Source organism: Monodelphis domestica, chromosome 7 (genome assembly GCF_027887165.1).
Source record: "Monodelphis domestica isolate mMonDom1 chromosome 7, mMonDom1.pri, whole genome shotgun sequence".
Lineage (NCBI taxonomy): Eukaryota > Metazoa > Chordata > Mammalia > Didelphimorphia > Didelphidae > Monodelphis > Monodelphis domestica.
The window spans coordinates 96924737-96935938 of NC_077233.1; positions in this window are offsets into that span (position 1 = coordinate 96924737).

Genomic DNA, 11202 nt, shown 5'->3' on the forward strand with positions numbered 1-11202 from the left:
TGGGTTTACTCTGAGTTTTAAACTTCCTGAACGGCTGGAGCAAATATGGAGGATCTCCAAAGCTCTGGCCAAGCTGCCAGGTCTATGCTCCTTCTAGGTTGCCATCTTGACTCCGCCTCTAGGTTTCTGTTTTTTCGGAAGACCCTGCTCTCTGAGGGGGCAGGGATCGTGGCTTCCCTGGGCTCTGAGGGATCCTGATGGGATTAGATTCACCTGGTTTGGGCCGAATGAGCCCTGAAGCAAAAAAAACCTCCTCTTCCACAATCTGTGTTGAATGCCTGGAGACTGGTCCAGGTTGTTTTCAAGGTAAGCCCTTCCTGGGCCCTGAGGTTTTTGTTCTTTCAGAAGTTCTGAGAGCTCCTGATGGGATTAGGTTCAGGTGGTGTGGGCCAAATGATCCCCGAGCCAAAAAAAAAGAGAAAAAAATACAACCTCCTCCTCCACAGTCTGTGTTGAATGCCTGGAGACTGGCCCAGGCTACTTTCAAGGTATGCTCTTAGGAGCAACCCCTTTTCTGGCTCTGAGTTTTCTGTCCTTTCAGTAGCTCTGAGGGCTCCTGATGGGATTGGGTTCAGCTGGTGCCCTAAAGCTGGGACCTCCCTTGAGACTCAGATGGAATGACCCAGCCAGGGACCCAGAAGGGGCTTCCCCCTTCTCTCTATGTTTCCCTGCCGTCTGTGTTGGGTGCTCCGGAGACTTGCTCAGGTTGCTCTCAATGTGAGTCCTCAGAGCCCTGAGGTTCCCACTGCTGCCATGGGCTCAGCACTCTGGGTTGGGGGGGGGGGGATGGGTCCTGGGACCTTCCTTCTGCCTACCCCTTAGATCCAAGTGATCTAGTGATCTAGGGTTCTGGCTTTTGGGGTGCGGTACCTTTTGATCCAGGTCCAGGAAGAGGGTTCCCCTGGTCTATACTGTTGTTCAGCTTGAATTTTGGTGTCTTAGGAGCACTCGGTTTGGGATCAGTAAGGAAGGGTTTCCGAGGTCTGAACTTTTGCTGCTTCTACACTGCCATCTTGACCAGAAGTCAGGATTGTCATTTTTATCACATTAGCTCATCCTACCCATGAGCAATTAATGTTGTTCCACTTGTTTAGATCTAGTTTTATTTGTGTAGAAAGTGTTTTATAATTGTGTTCATATAATTCCTATTGTTTGTCTTGGCAGATAGATTTCCAAATATTTTATATTGTCTTGGGTGATTTTAAATGGAATTTCTCTTTCTAACTCCTGATGCCTGGATGTTTTGGAGATATATAGAAATGCAGATGATTTGTGTGGGTTTATTTCGTATCCTGCAACTTTGCTAAAGTTGTTGACTATTTTCATTAGCTTTTTAGTTGATTTTCTAGAATTCTCGCATCATATAATCTCCTCATTGCCTACTTTTGCCACTTCAACTTCTTTTTCTTTTCTAATGGCTAATGCTAGCAATTCTAGTACAATATTAAATAATAGTGGTGATAATGGACATCCTTGCTTCTATAATTTTGTGAGGAAGTCTTCTAATTTATCCCCATTGTAGATGGTACTTGCTGATGGTTTTAAGTAAGTATTAATTATTATTTTCAGAGAAGACCCTTTTATTCATATACTTTCTAGTGTTTTCAATAGGGATGGTGTTATATTTTGTCAAAGGCTTTTTCTGCATCTATTGAGATAATCACGTGATTTCTGTTGGTTTGATTATTGATATGGTCAATTATGTGGATGGTTTTCCTAATATTAAACCACCCTTATATTCCTGGTATAAATTCCTCTTAGTCAATAATCCTTGTGATAAATAGCTCTAGTCTCTTTGCTAGTATTTTATTGAAGATTTTTGCATCTATGTTCTTTAGGGAGATTGGTCTATAGCAGTTTTGGGGAACCTTTTACAGTTGGAATGCCAGGCCCCAACCCCATCCAACTCCCCAGACTGAGTCCCCCCCCCCCCCTGATGGCCTGCCATGACCCTCAGCCACATTGAGTGTTAGGTACATCCTGCTCCCACTCTTTTCCAAACATGGGAGTGAGGAAACACTCACATTGGGCTTGTAAGGAATTATATTTAGGGGTTTGACTAAATATATGAGAATTCTAAAATAATTTGGTGGTCACTGATTTAAAATATTACAGCTCAAGTCAAAATGACTTTTAATAGTTTTTATTTACAAAGAGGTAGAAAGAGTGAAAACAGAGATATGCAAAAAGAGTGTAGAGAAGATGTCTTGCCTATCACACTAAATATTGCTCCAGTGCTTGGCTCAGTCCAGGAGGGCTTGTTAACCCTTGACCAGTGTCCACAACTTTCTCTGAGAGAGGAAGGCCTTTTTGGAAATAATCTCTCCAGAAGCCAGGAAAGGAAGGCCAGTTACTCACTCGCTCAAAAAAGAGACCAAGAGCCAAGGTCCCAAGTTGAAGCCCAGGTCAAAGTCCAAAGTCACCTCCAAGAGGCAAGTCACCAGTCAAGCTCCAAGCCAAAGACTCAAGCCAAAGACTCAAAACTGAAGAATTTCAGGACTTTTTATAGTCCTTTTCCCACATCACTTCCTGTCCCTTCCCTTCTTCAAAGGGGCCAGTCATGGCTTCCAAATTGCCTAGGGGGCAGTGTCTATCAGATCCACTTCTCATCCTCTGAAGATGTCAACTCTTGTCAAAGGATTCACAAGTTTCTGATTGATTGGGTTAAAAGGGTGGAGCTCTCCAAGTAAAAGACTTCTGAATTCACTTACTTGCCGGCTAACAAATGTTAAGTAGGAATTTCTTAGATTGACTAACTCAAAATAGACAAAGAGAATAAAGAATTCTCTTTCACAGGCTACTGAGAGGAGGGGTGAGTGAAGTGAGGAATGTGCTTAGAGAGTGTAGAGAGGGGAAAGGGAGTGACTTGAGTTCTCTGCTCCCCTCTAGCTCTGCTGCCTATGAGCCACCTACCTTACCCACTGTGAGTTCCCTTTGGCTTCTGGACAGTGGGGCAAGTAATGTAAAAGAATGTCATCAGGTATGGTGGAGACAGGGAGGGGAGCAGCTCTGCCTTTCTAGTAATAAACTCAAGAAGGGAGGGCAGCCAGGTGCTCACAGAGAGTGCTCTGCATACTATCTTTGGCAACCCTATCATAATTTCTCCATCACTGGTCTATAGTTTTCTTTCTCTGTTTTTCATCTTCCTGGTTTAGGTATCAGTGAGGTATTTGTGTCATAAAAAGAATTTGGTAAGACTTCCTTGCTTATTTTGTCAAATAGTTTGTAAAGTATTTGGATTAGCTGTTTCTTAAAAGTTTGATAGAATTCACTTGTGAGTCTAGGTAGCCATGGTGATTTTTTCCTGGGGAATTCATTGCTGACAAAATTTCTCTTTCTGAGATGGGATTATTTAAATATTCTATTTCATCTTTTGTTAATCTAGCCAATTTATATTTTTGTAAATATTCATCCATTTTACCTAGATTATCATATTTATTGTCATATAATTGGGCAAAATGATTCCTAATAATTGCTTTAATTTCCTCTTCATTAGAGGTGAAATTCCCCCTTTTTTGATTTTTATGTTAATATTTTTGAAACTGATCATTTGATTCTCTTACTGTTTTTTAATTAGATTAACCAGCACTTTAGTTATTTTATTTGTTTTTTCAAAGAACTAATTCCTATACTTAAATTCTTAGTTCAATAATTCTTTTACTTTCAATTTGATTAATTTCTTCTTTGCTATTTAGGATTTCCAATTAAGTCTTTTTCTGGGGATTTTTAATTTATTCTTTTTCTAGTTCTTTTAGTTGCAAGCTCAAATCATTGATCTCCTTTTTCTCTATTTTGTTGATATAGACACTAAAGGACATAAATTTCCCCCTGAATACTGCTTTAGATGTATTCCATAAATTTTCATATGCTGTCTCCTTATTGTCATTCTCTTCAAGGAAATCAGCCATTGTTTCTATGATTTGATCTTTAACCCACTGGTTTTGAAGAATGAAATTATTTAGTTTCCAATTAATTTTTAATTTCTCTCTCCATGAACCCTTACTAATTATAATGTTAATTACATTACAATCTGGAAAAGTTGTATTTATTATTTCTGCTTTTCTGCATTTGTTTGCAATGTTTTTATGCCTTAGTACATGGTCAATCTTTGTATATGTACCATTAGCTGCTAAAAAGAAGGAATATTCCTTTTTATCCCTATTCAATTTTCACCTGATAGCTATTAACTAATTTTTCTAAAATTTCATTCACTTCCCTTACTTATTTCTTATTTATTTTTAGTTTCAATTTATCTAGTTCTGATAGGGGAAGGTTGAGGTCTCCCACTAGTATAGTTTTACTATATATTTTCTCCTTTAGTTTCTCCTTTAAAAATCTGGATGCTATACCATTTGGTGTATATATATTTAATAATGATATTACTTCATTGTTTATAGTATCTTTTAGCAAGATATATTTCCCTTCCTTATCTCTTTTAATCAGATCACTTTTTCCTTTAGCTTTGTCTGAGATCATGATTGCTACTCCTACTTTTTTTTACTTTATATAATGCATAATAAATTCTGCTCCAGTCTTTTACCTTTACTCTGAATGTGTAACCCTGCCTCAAATGTGTTTCTTTTAAATAACATATAGTAAGATTATGTTTTTTAATTCACTCTGCTATCTGCTTCCATTTAATGGATGAGTTCATCCCCTTCACATTCATAGTTATGATTACTGTGTGTTGCCCTCCATCTTATTTTCCCCTTTTGATCCTGCTCTTATCCTGTTCACTCTGTTCCTCCCTACAGTGTTTTGCTTTTTTATCACTCACCCCACTTCCCCCTCCCTTCAATTACCTCCCCTCTTTCCTTGTCTTATTCCCCTTCTACTTCTATATAGAGCAATACAGAATTCTATACCTCAATGAGTAAGGTTATTATTCCCTTTCTAAGCCAGTTATGATGAGAGTAAAGTTTAAGCATTTCCCATCACCACCCTCATCCTCCATTCCCCTGCAATAATTCTTTATTCCTCTTTGCTATATAAGTATGTCATTCCATCTCTCCCTTTCCTTTTCCTTCAGTGCAATCCTCTTTCTCACCTCTTGAATTTTTTTTTTGCATATCATATCATCATAATCAGTTTACTTCCCTACCCTCTGTCTACGTATAGTCCTTCTATCTGCTCTACTACTAAGAATAATGTTTAAGAATTACAGATATCATCTTTTCATGTAGGAATACATTCAGTTTGACCTTATTGAGTCCCTTATATTTTCTCTTTCTTATTTACCTTTTGGGGTTTCCCTTAGGTCTCGTGTTTAGACATATAATGTTTTGTTTGGGTCTGTTTTTTTTTTCCTCTGGGATGCTTGGAAATCTTTTATCATATTGAATCACTACTTTTTCTCTTGAAAGAATATACTCAGCTTTGCTGGATAGGTGACTCTGGATTATAAACCTAGATCATTTGCCTTCCTGAATATCATTTTCCATTCCTTCTGATCCTTTAATGTGGAAGCCTTTAAGTCTTGTGTGATCCTGATTATAGCTCCATGGCATTTGAATTGTTTCTTTCTGGATGTTTGCAGTATTTTCTCCTTGGCTTGGGTGCTCTTGAATTTAGCTATTATGTTTCTGGAAGTTGTCATTTGAGAATTTCTTTCTGGTGGTGATCTTTGGATTCTTTTAATTTCTATTTTATTTTTTTATTCAAAAATATCTGGGCAGTTTTCTTTGATAATTTCTTGTATTTTGATATCCAAGCTTTTTTTCTAAATCATGGCTTTCAGGTAGTCTGATGATTCTTAAATTGTGTCTCTTGGATCTATTTTCCAGGTCATTTATTTTTTCATTGAGATAGTTCATGTTTTCTTTTTTTCATTATTTTGATTTTGTTTGATTGTTTCTTGATATCTCATGAAATCATTAGCTTCTAGTTGTTCAATTCTAATTTTTAAGGTCTGATTTTCCTCCATCAACTGTTGAGCCTCTTTTTTCATTCCTTCTTGCATTGCTTTCATTTCTCTTTCCCATTTTTCTTCTGCCTCTCTTAATTGGTTTTTGAAGTCCTTTTTGAGATCTCTCAGAATCTGTGTTCAATCCATATTTTTCTTTTGGAGTTTAAGTGTGTTTTCTTTGATTTTACTGTCCCCTTCTGTGTCTGTACTTTGCTCTTTCTCTCCAAAAATTTCTCTAGTTGGGTGCTTTTTTGTTTTCTGCTCATTTTTCCAACCTCTTTTTTTAAAAAATAAAGGTAGGTTCTGTTCTCTGGGAAGTTAAAATACCTTCTTAGACTTAAGTCCTTCTTTGATGCTACCCTTAGTTTTATTTCTGGGTGTCTGCCAGTTTTAGTTCTTACAAGATGGTATGATGGCCTGAAGGCTGGGAGTTCTGAGAGCAACCTCCTACTGATGATTCAATTAATGCTTGAGACTTCTGATAGCTGAAATTCTCATCTCAGACTTGGGGATTGGCTTTGGTATCACTCTGTGCTTGATCATGTCAGACACACAGTAGATTGCTCTGCCCTGGGTCTTTACCTTGAGTTATGGGCAAGAGGATCAGTGGGCCCCTAGTTTTGGGTCTACTAACTATCCCTAACTGGGATCTATGTCCTCAATAAAGGCCTAACCTGTAACTCCTGACTTCATCCTGGGCCTACACAGTTGGGCTGCTTCAAAACAGACTTCCCTGGGCTGGAATTGCAGACTTCATTGCAGGTTTGCTTGGAATTTCAAGTGCTTGGCTTGGAACTCTATTTGCCTGGGCAGGGTTTTAGGGTATAGATGTTGGCTTGGACTCAGGTTCAGAACCTGGCCCAGCATATATGGGGGGGGGAGTTGGCTCACTCTTGGTTTGTTCCTCACTCCTTGCTATAGCCTCCTGCTGGCTGTGTTCCCCCTTACCCCAGTGCCCCAGATGTTCTCTGACTACCTTTTCTGTTTTTCTCTTCTTGAAAGTTGTTTCAATCTGTCTCTTTGTGAGTTCTTTCACTCCTGTTTTCATTTTTGTGCTGGTGCTATTTTAAGATTAGTATGAAAGGATTCTCAGGGGGGTTTCAAGATCCCCTGATTCTTTTCTGCTATCTTAGATTCAGAACCAGTACTCCCTCTTCTCATTTTTAATGTTAATTTTAGGCTTGTTTTTAGTTCCACATTATCTTCTTCCCTCTACGCCTTCCCCCACCCATTGAGAAGACAAGAAATATGATTTCTCCTAAACATATATGGTTGTGCAAAACAATTTTTTAAAAAAGAAAGGAAAATATGCTTCAGTTTACATTATGAGTCCATCAGTCCTCCATCTAGCAATGGATGACATTTAATATCATAAAATCTTTGATAATATTGCTGTTACCAGAGCAGCTAGGTGGCTCAGTGATCCCCTGTAGCCCTTAGTCACTATCACTTCGCTTTGTATCAGATCATACAGGCTTTCCTTGCTTTTTCTGAAACTATCCCCTTCATCATTTCTTATACAAAAATAATATTTCATCACATTCATATGAATAACTTGTATAGCCATTCCCCAACTGATGAGCATCCCCTTAGTTTCCAATCCTTTACTACCACAAAAAGAGCTACTACTACTACTACTAATTTTGTATATATGGATCCTTTTCATTTTCCTTTCATCTCCTTGGAGTATAGTCCTAATATTGGTATTATTAAATCAAAGGATATACACCATTTTATAGCCCTTTGGATACCATTTCATATTGTTCTCCAGAATGATTGGACTAGTTCACAGATCTACCAACAATGTATTAGTGTATCTTTTTCCCCCACATCCCATGCAGCATGTAATTTTCCTTTTATGTAACCTTAGTTAATCTTATATATGTAAAATGACACATTAGAGTTGTTTTAATATTTATCTCTAATCACTAGTATGTTTTAAAAATAACTTTTGGTACCTGCCCTTAGAATTACACAAATAAAAGTCCTTACCTTTCATCTTGGAATCAATACTGTGTATTGTGTCAAGGCAAAAGAGTGGTGAGGGATAGGTAATGTAAAGGGAACCCCTTCCTCCCGGAGTCATAGGTTGCTTCCCGTCAGACCCATTCCATTTGTGTGTCTGCACCTGTCATGTGAACTCTCCAAACAGAGGCCACAGGTGAAGAGTCCCAGGAACATGACCCAGAATTAAGGGTTATGGGTCCAGGTCAAAAGAGAGGATAAAAGCAGTGTGTGAGGGGGTTCTTGGGCTTATTCCCTTGGACAGTGGCAGTGGAAGACCATGGCTGAGAGAGATAGCCATGCAGAGAAACATGTGGTCAGAGTTAAATTAGATAAGACCAGGGGTCCCCAAACTTTTTACACAGGGGGCCAGTTCACTGTCCCTCAGACCGTTGGAGGGCCAGACTATAAAAAAACTATGAAGAACTCCCTATGAACACCGCACATAATTTATTTTAAAGTAAAAAAACAAAACAGGAGCAAATACAATATTTAAAATAAAGAACAAGCAAATTTAAACCAACAAACTGACCAGTATTTCAATGAGAACTATGGGCCTGCTTTTGGCTAATGAGATGGTCAATGTCCAGTTCCATATTTGTCACTGCTAGCCATAACAAGTGATGCAAGTGTGCATCAGTCTAGATCTGGTTGAAAATTTCAGATGTTTCATTCTGGAAAAAAGTCTGTTCACAGACTTAAGTGCAGCCAAAGATGGTTGCCATTTTGAGTGCATGGTTCCTGAGATTAGGATATGTCTCAGAGGGGAGAGATGCATAGAAATTAGGCAAGCTGCTTGACTTGAATGTGTTTTTCAGAGTCACAATCCTGCAGTTCAGCCAGTTCCATTTAGTAAATTGTATCCACATTTTCAATGTCAATAGAAAATGGGTTACGGAAAAGCTGCATGTCCTGTTCATGGAGATGAAGCTCTTTAAATCTGAATTGGAACTCCTTTTGCAACTTTTCCAGTGAATCCACACATGTTTCTTTTGGAAATGCAATCAAGGGTTTTTCCGCTAACAGATTTTTAGTTAAAGGGAGATGGCAGAAAATGTCCTCCTTCACTTGTTTGATAAGGAGGCCTAATTTTATTTCAAATGCTTTCACATGTGATTGCATATCACAGACGAGCTTCCCTTTTCCTTGAAGTTGCACATTGAAACTGTTGAGTAGCTCTGTTACATCTGTCAGAAAGGTGAGGTGCCATTTCCATTCTGCATCATTGAGCTCTGGTACTTCTTTGTTTTTTGAAAGTGTAAAAGTAAAAAAAATCTGTGGAAGTCATAGAAATGTCTTGAAACTCTCCCTTGACTCAGCCAATGGACTTCTGTGTGGTACAGAACATCTTCATAGGCAACATTTAACTCAGACAGAAATTCCCGAAATTGTCTGTAATTTAGTGCATTAGCTCTACTGAAGTTAACACAAGATAGCACAATTTTCATAACAGTCCCAATTCAGCGATTTACTACATAGCAGCGCTTGTTGGTGGATGAAGCAGGGTATGGCTATTGAATGAGAATGGTTACGTTTGTCCATCTCTTGGTTAATGCGAACAATTACTCCTTTCGTAGACTCCACCATGCCAGGAGAACCATCAGTTGTCACACTGGCTAGTTTAGTCCAGTCCAGCTCCAAATCCTTCACAGTTTGAAAAACCTTTTCATAGATATCCTCTCCTATAGTTGTCCCTTTGATGCTCTGCAATGCAGCAAGCTCTTCTGTGACTTTGAAATTGTCATTTGTCCCACGAATAAAAATTAGAAGTTGTGCAGAATCATGAACATCATTGCTCTCTTTGAGTGCCAAGGAAAAATAGGAAAGTTTTCTTGTAGAGTTTTGCAAATGCTGATGCAAATTGTCTCCCATTTCTTCAATCCTTTGTGTAACTGTAGATCCTGAAAGACTAACTGTACTAAATAAGTCTGCCTTTTCTGGACACATCTCTTTGGCAACAGAAAAGAAGGCACTCTTTAACAAATTCTTTCTCCACAAATGGTCTGCCAGTGCATGCTATTAACTTGGCTACTTGAAAATTTGCTCACAGTGATGAAATATTTAGCTACTTCTGCTTCACAAAAGTACTTTGTTGAATTGTCGATGTCGATTTTTCAGTTTTAATATTTTATCTTTTCTCACATCTCCGACCAAACAATCATATTTATCTTTATATTGATAGTGTTGACGCAAATTGTATTCTTTGAACACAGACGGTATATTCTGGCATATCAAACACACAGCTCTTTCCTTGTACTGCATGAAAAAGTAATCATAAATTCACTGTTCTTTGAATATCCTACACCCTGAGTCAAATTTTCTCTTTCCTGATGTCATTGTTTCCTAGGGATTCCAAATTGCTATTAGTAAAATACATACATATATATATATACACAGCCCTACAAAAATAATATACCAAAAATAACTTTGCCCACACAGAGGCATACAGACTGCACTGCCCACCAGTGCAGTCTGATCTATGCCTATCCATGCAGCCTTCCCAATCCACATCATTTCAGCATCACCAGTGGCCATATTGGTGGAACTCCACTTTTACCTCAGGCTCACACTGGCGCGGTGCAGGAACTGGCACAATTACAGAGCCAGTTCCTCCATCACCTTTCCAGCTCACACCACCCTGTGTGAACCACACTGGGATCTATGAACTCACACAGGAATCTGATCGCATGGGTAAAACTTCCCACATTACTACACAGTACAATGGCCCCCATGTTCCCCCAGATGCACAACATAATGGCCCCTATAGTATGGGGGCCATAATACTACTGTGTTTCCCCCCAAATAAGACACTCTCATATTAATTTTGCCCTCCAAAAAACAAGGGGTATTTTATAATACACCCAGTGGCTGTGATGGGCTTCTCACAGTAGAGGCTTACCGCTGATGTCACAGGCTAGATCACTGCTATCCGATGCCTGTATACAGTACTGGAGGCGGTGCTGGGCCTGTGACACTGTATACCGATGTCTGGGATAGTGGAGGCTGCAGTGCTGGCTGGGATGGGCCTGTCACACCTTGCACAGGCCCATCACTGCCACCACTATACCAGGCAGCAGTATACACAGTGCGGAATCCCATCCCCCCCGATTGCCACTCACCATGCTGACATCTTCCGTTGTGCAGCCACAAAATCCTTTTGCACGGTGCCTCATTCTCATTCATTTACTCTCTGAACAAGGTGCCATGCAAAGGATTATGTCACTGGAAGTAGTATTGTACTTAAGCAATGCCGAACTTTGAGGTACCACTACATACAGTACTCCAGGAGCACA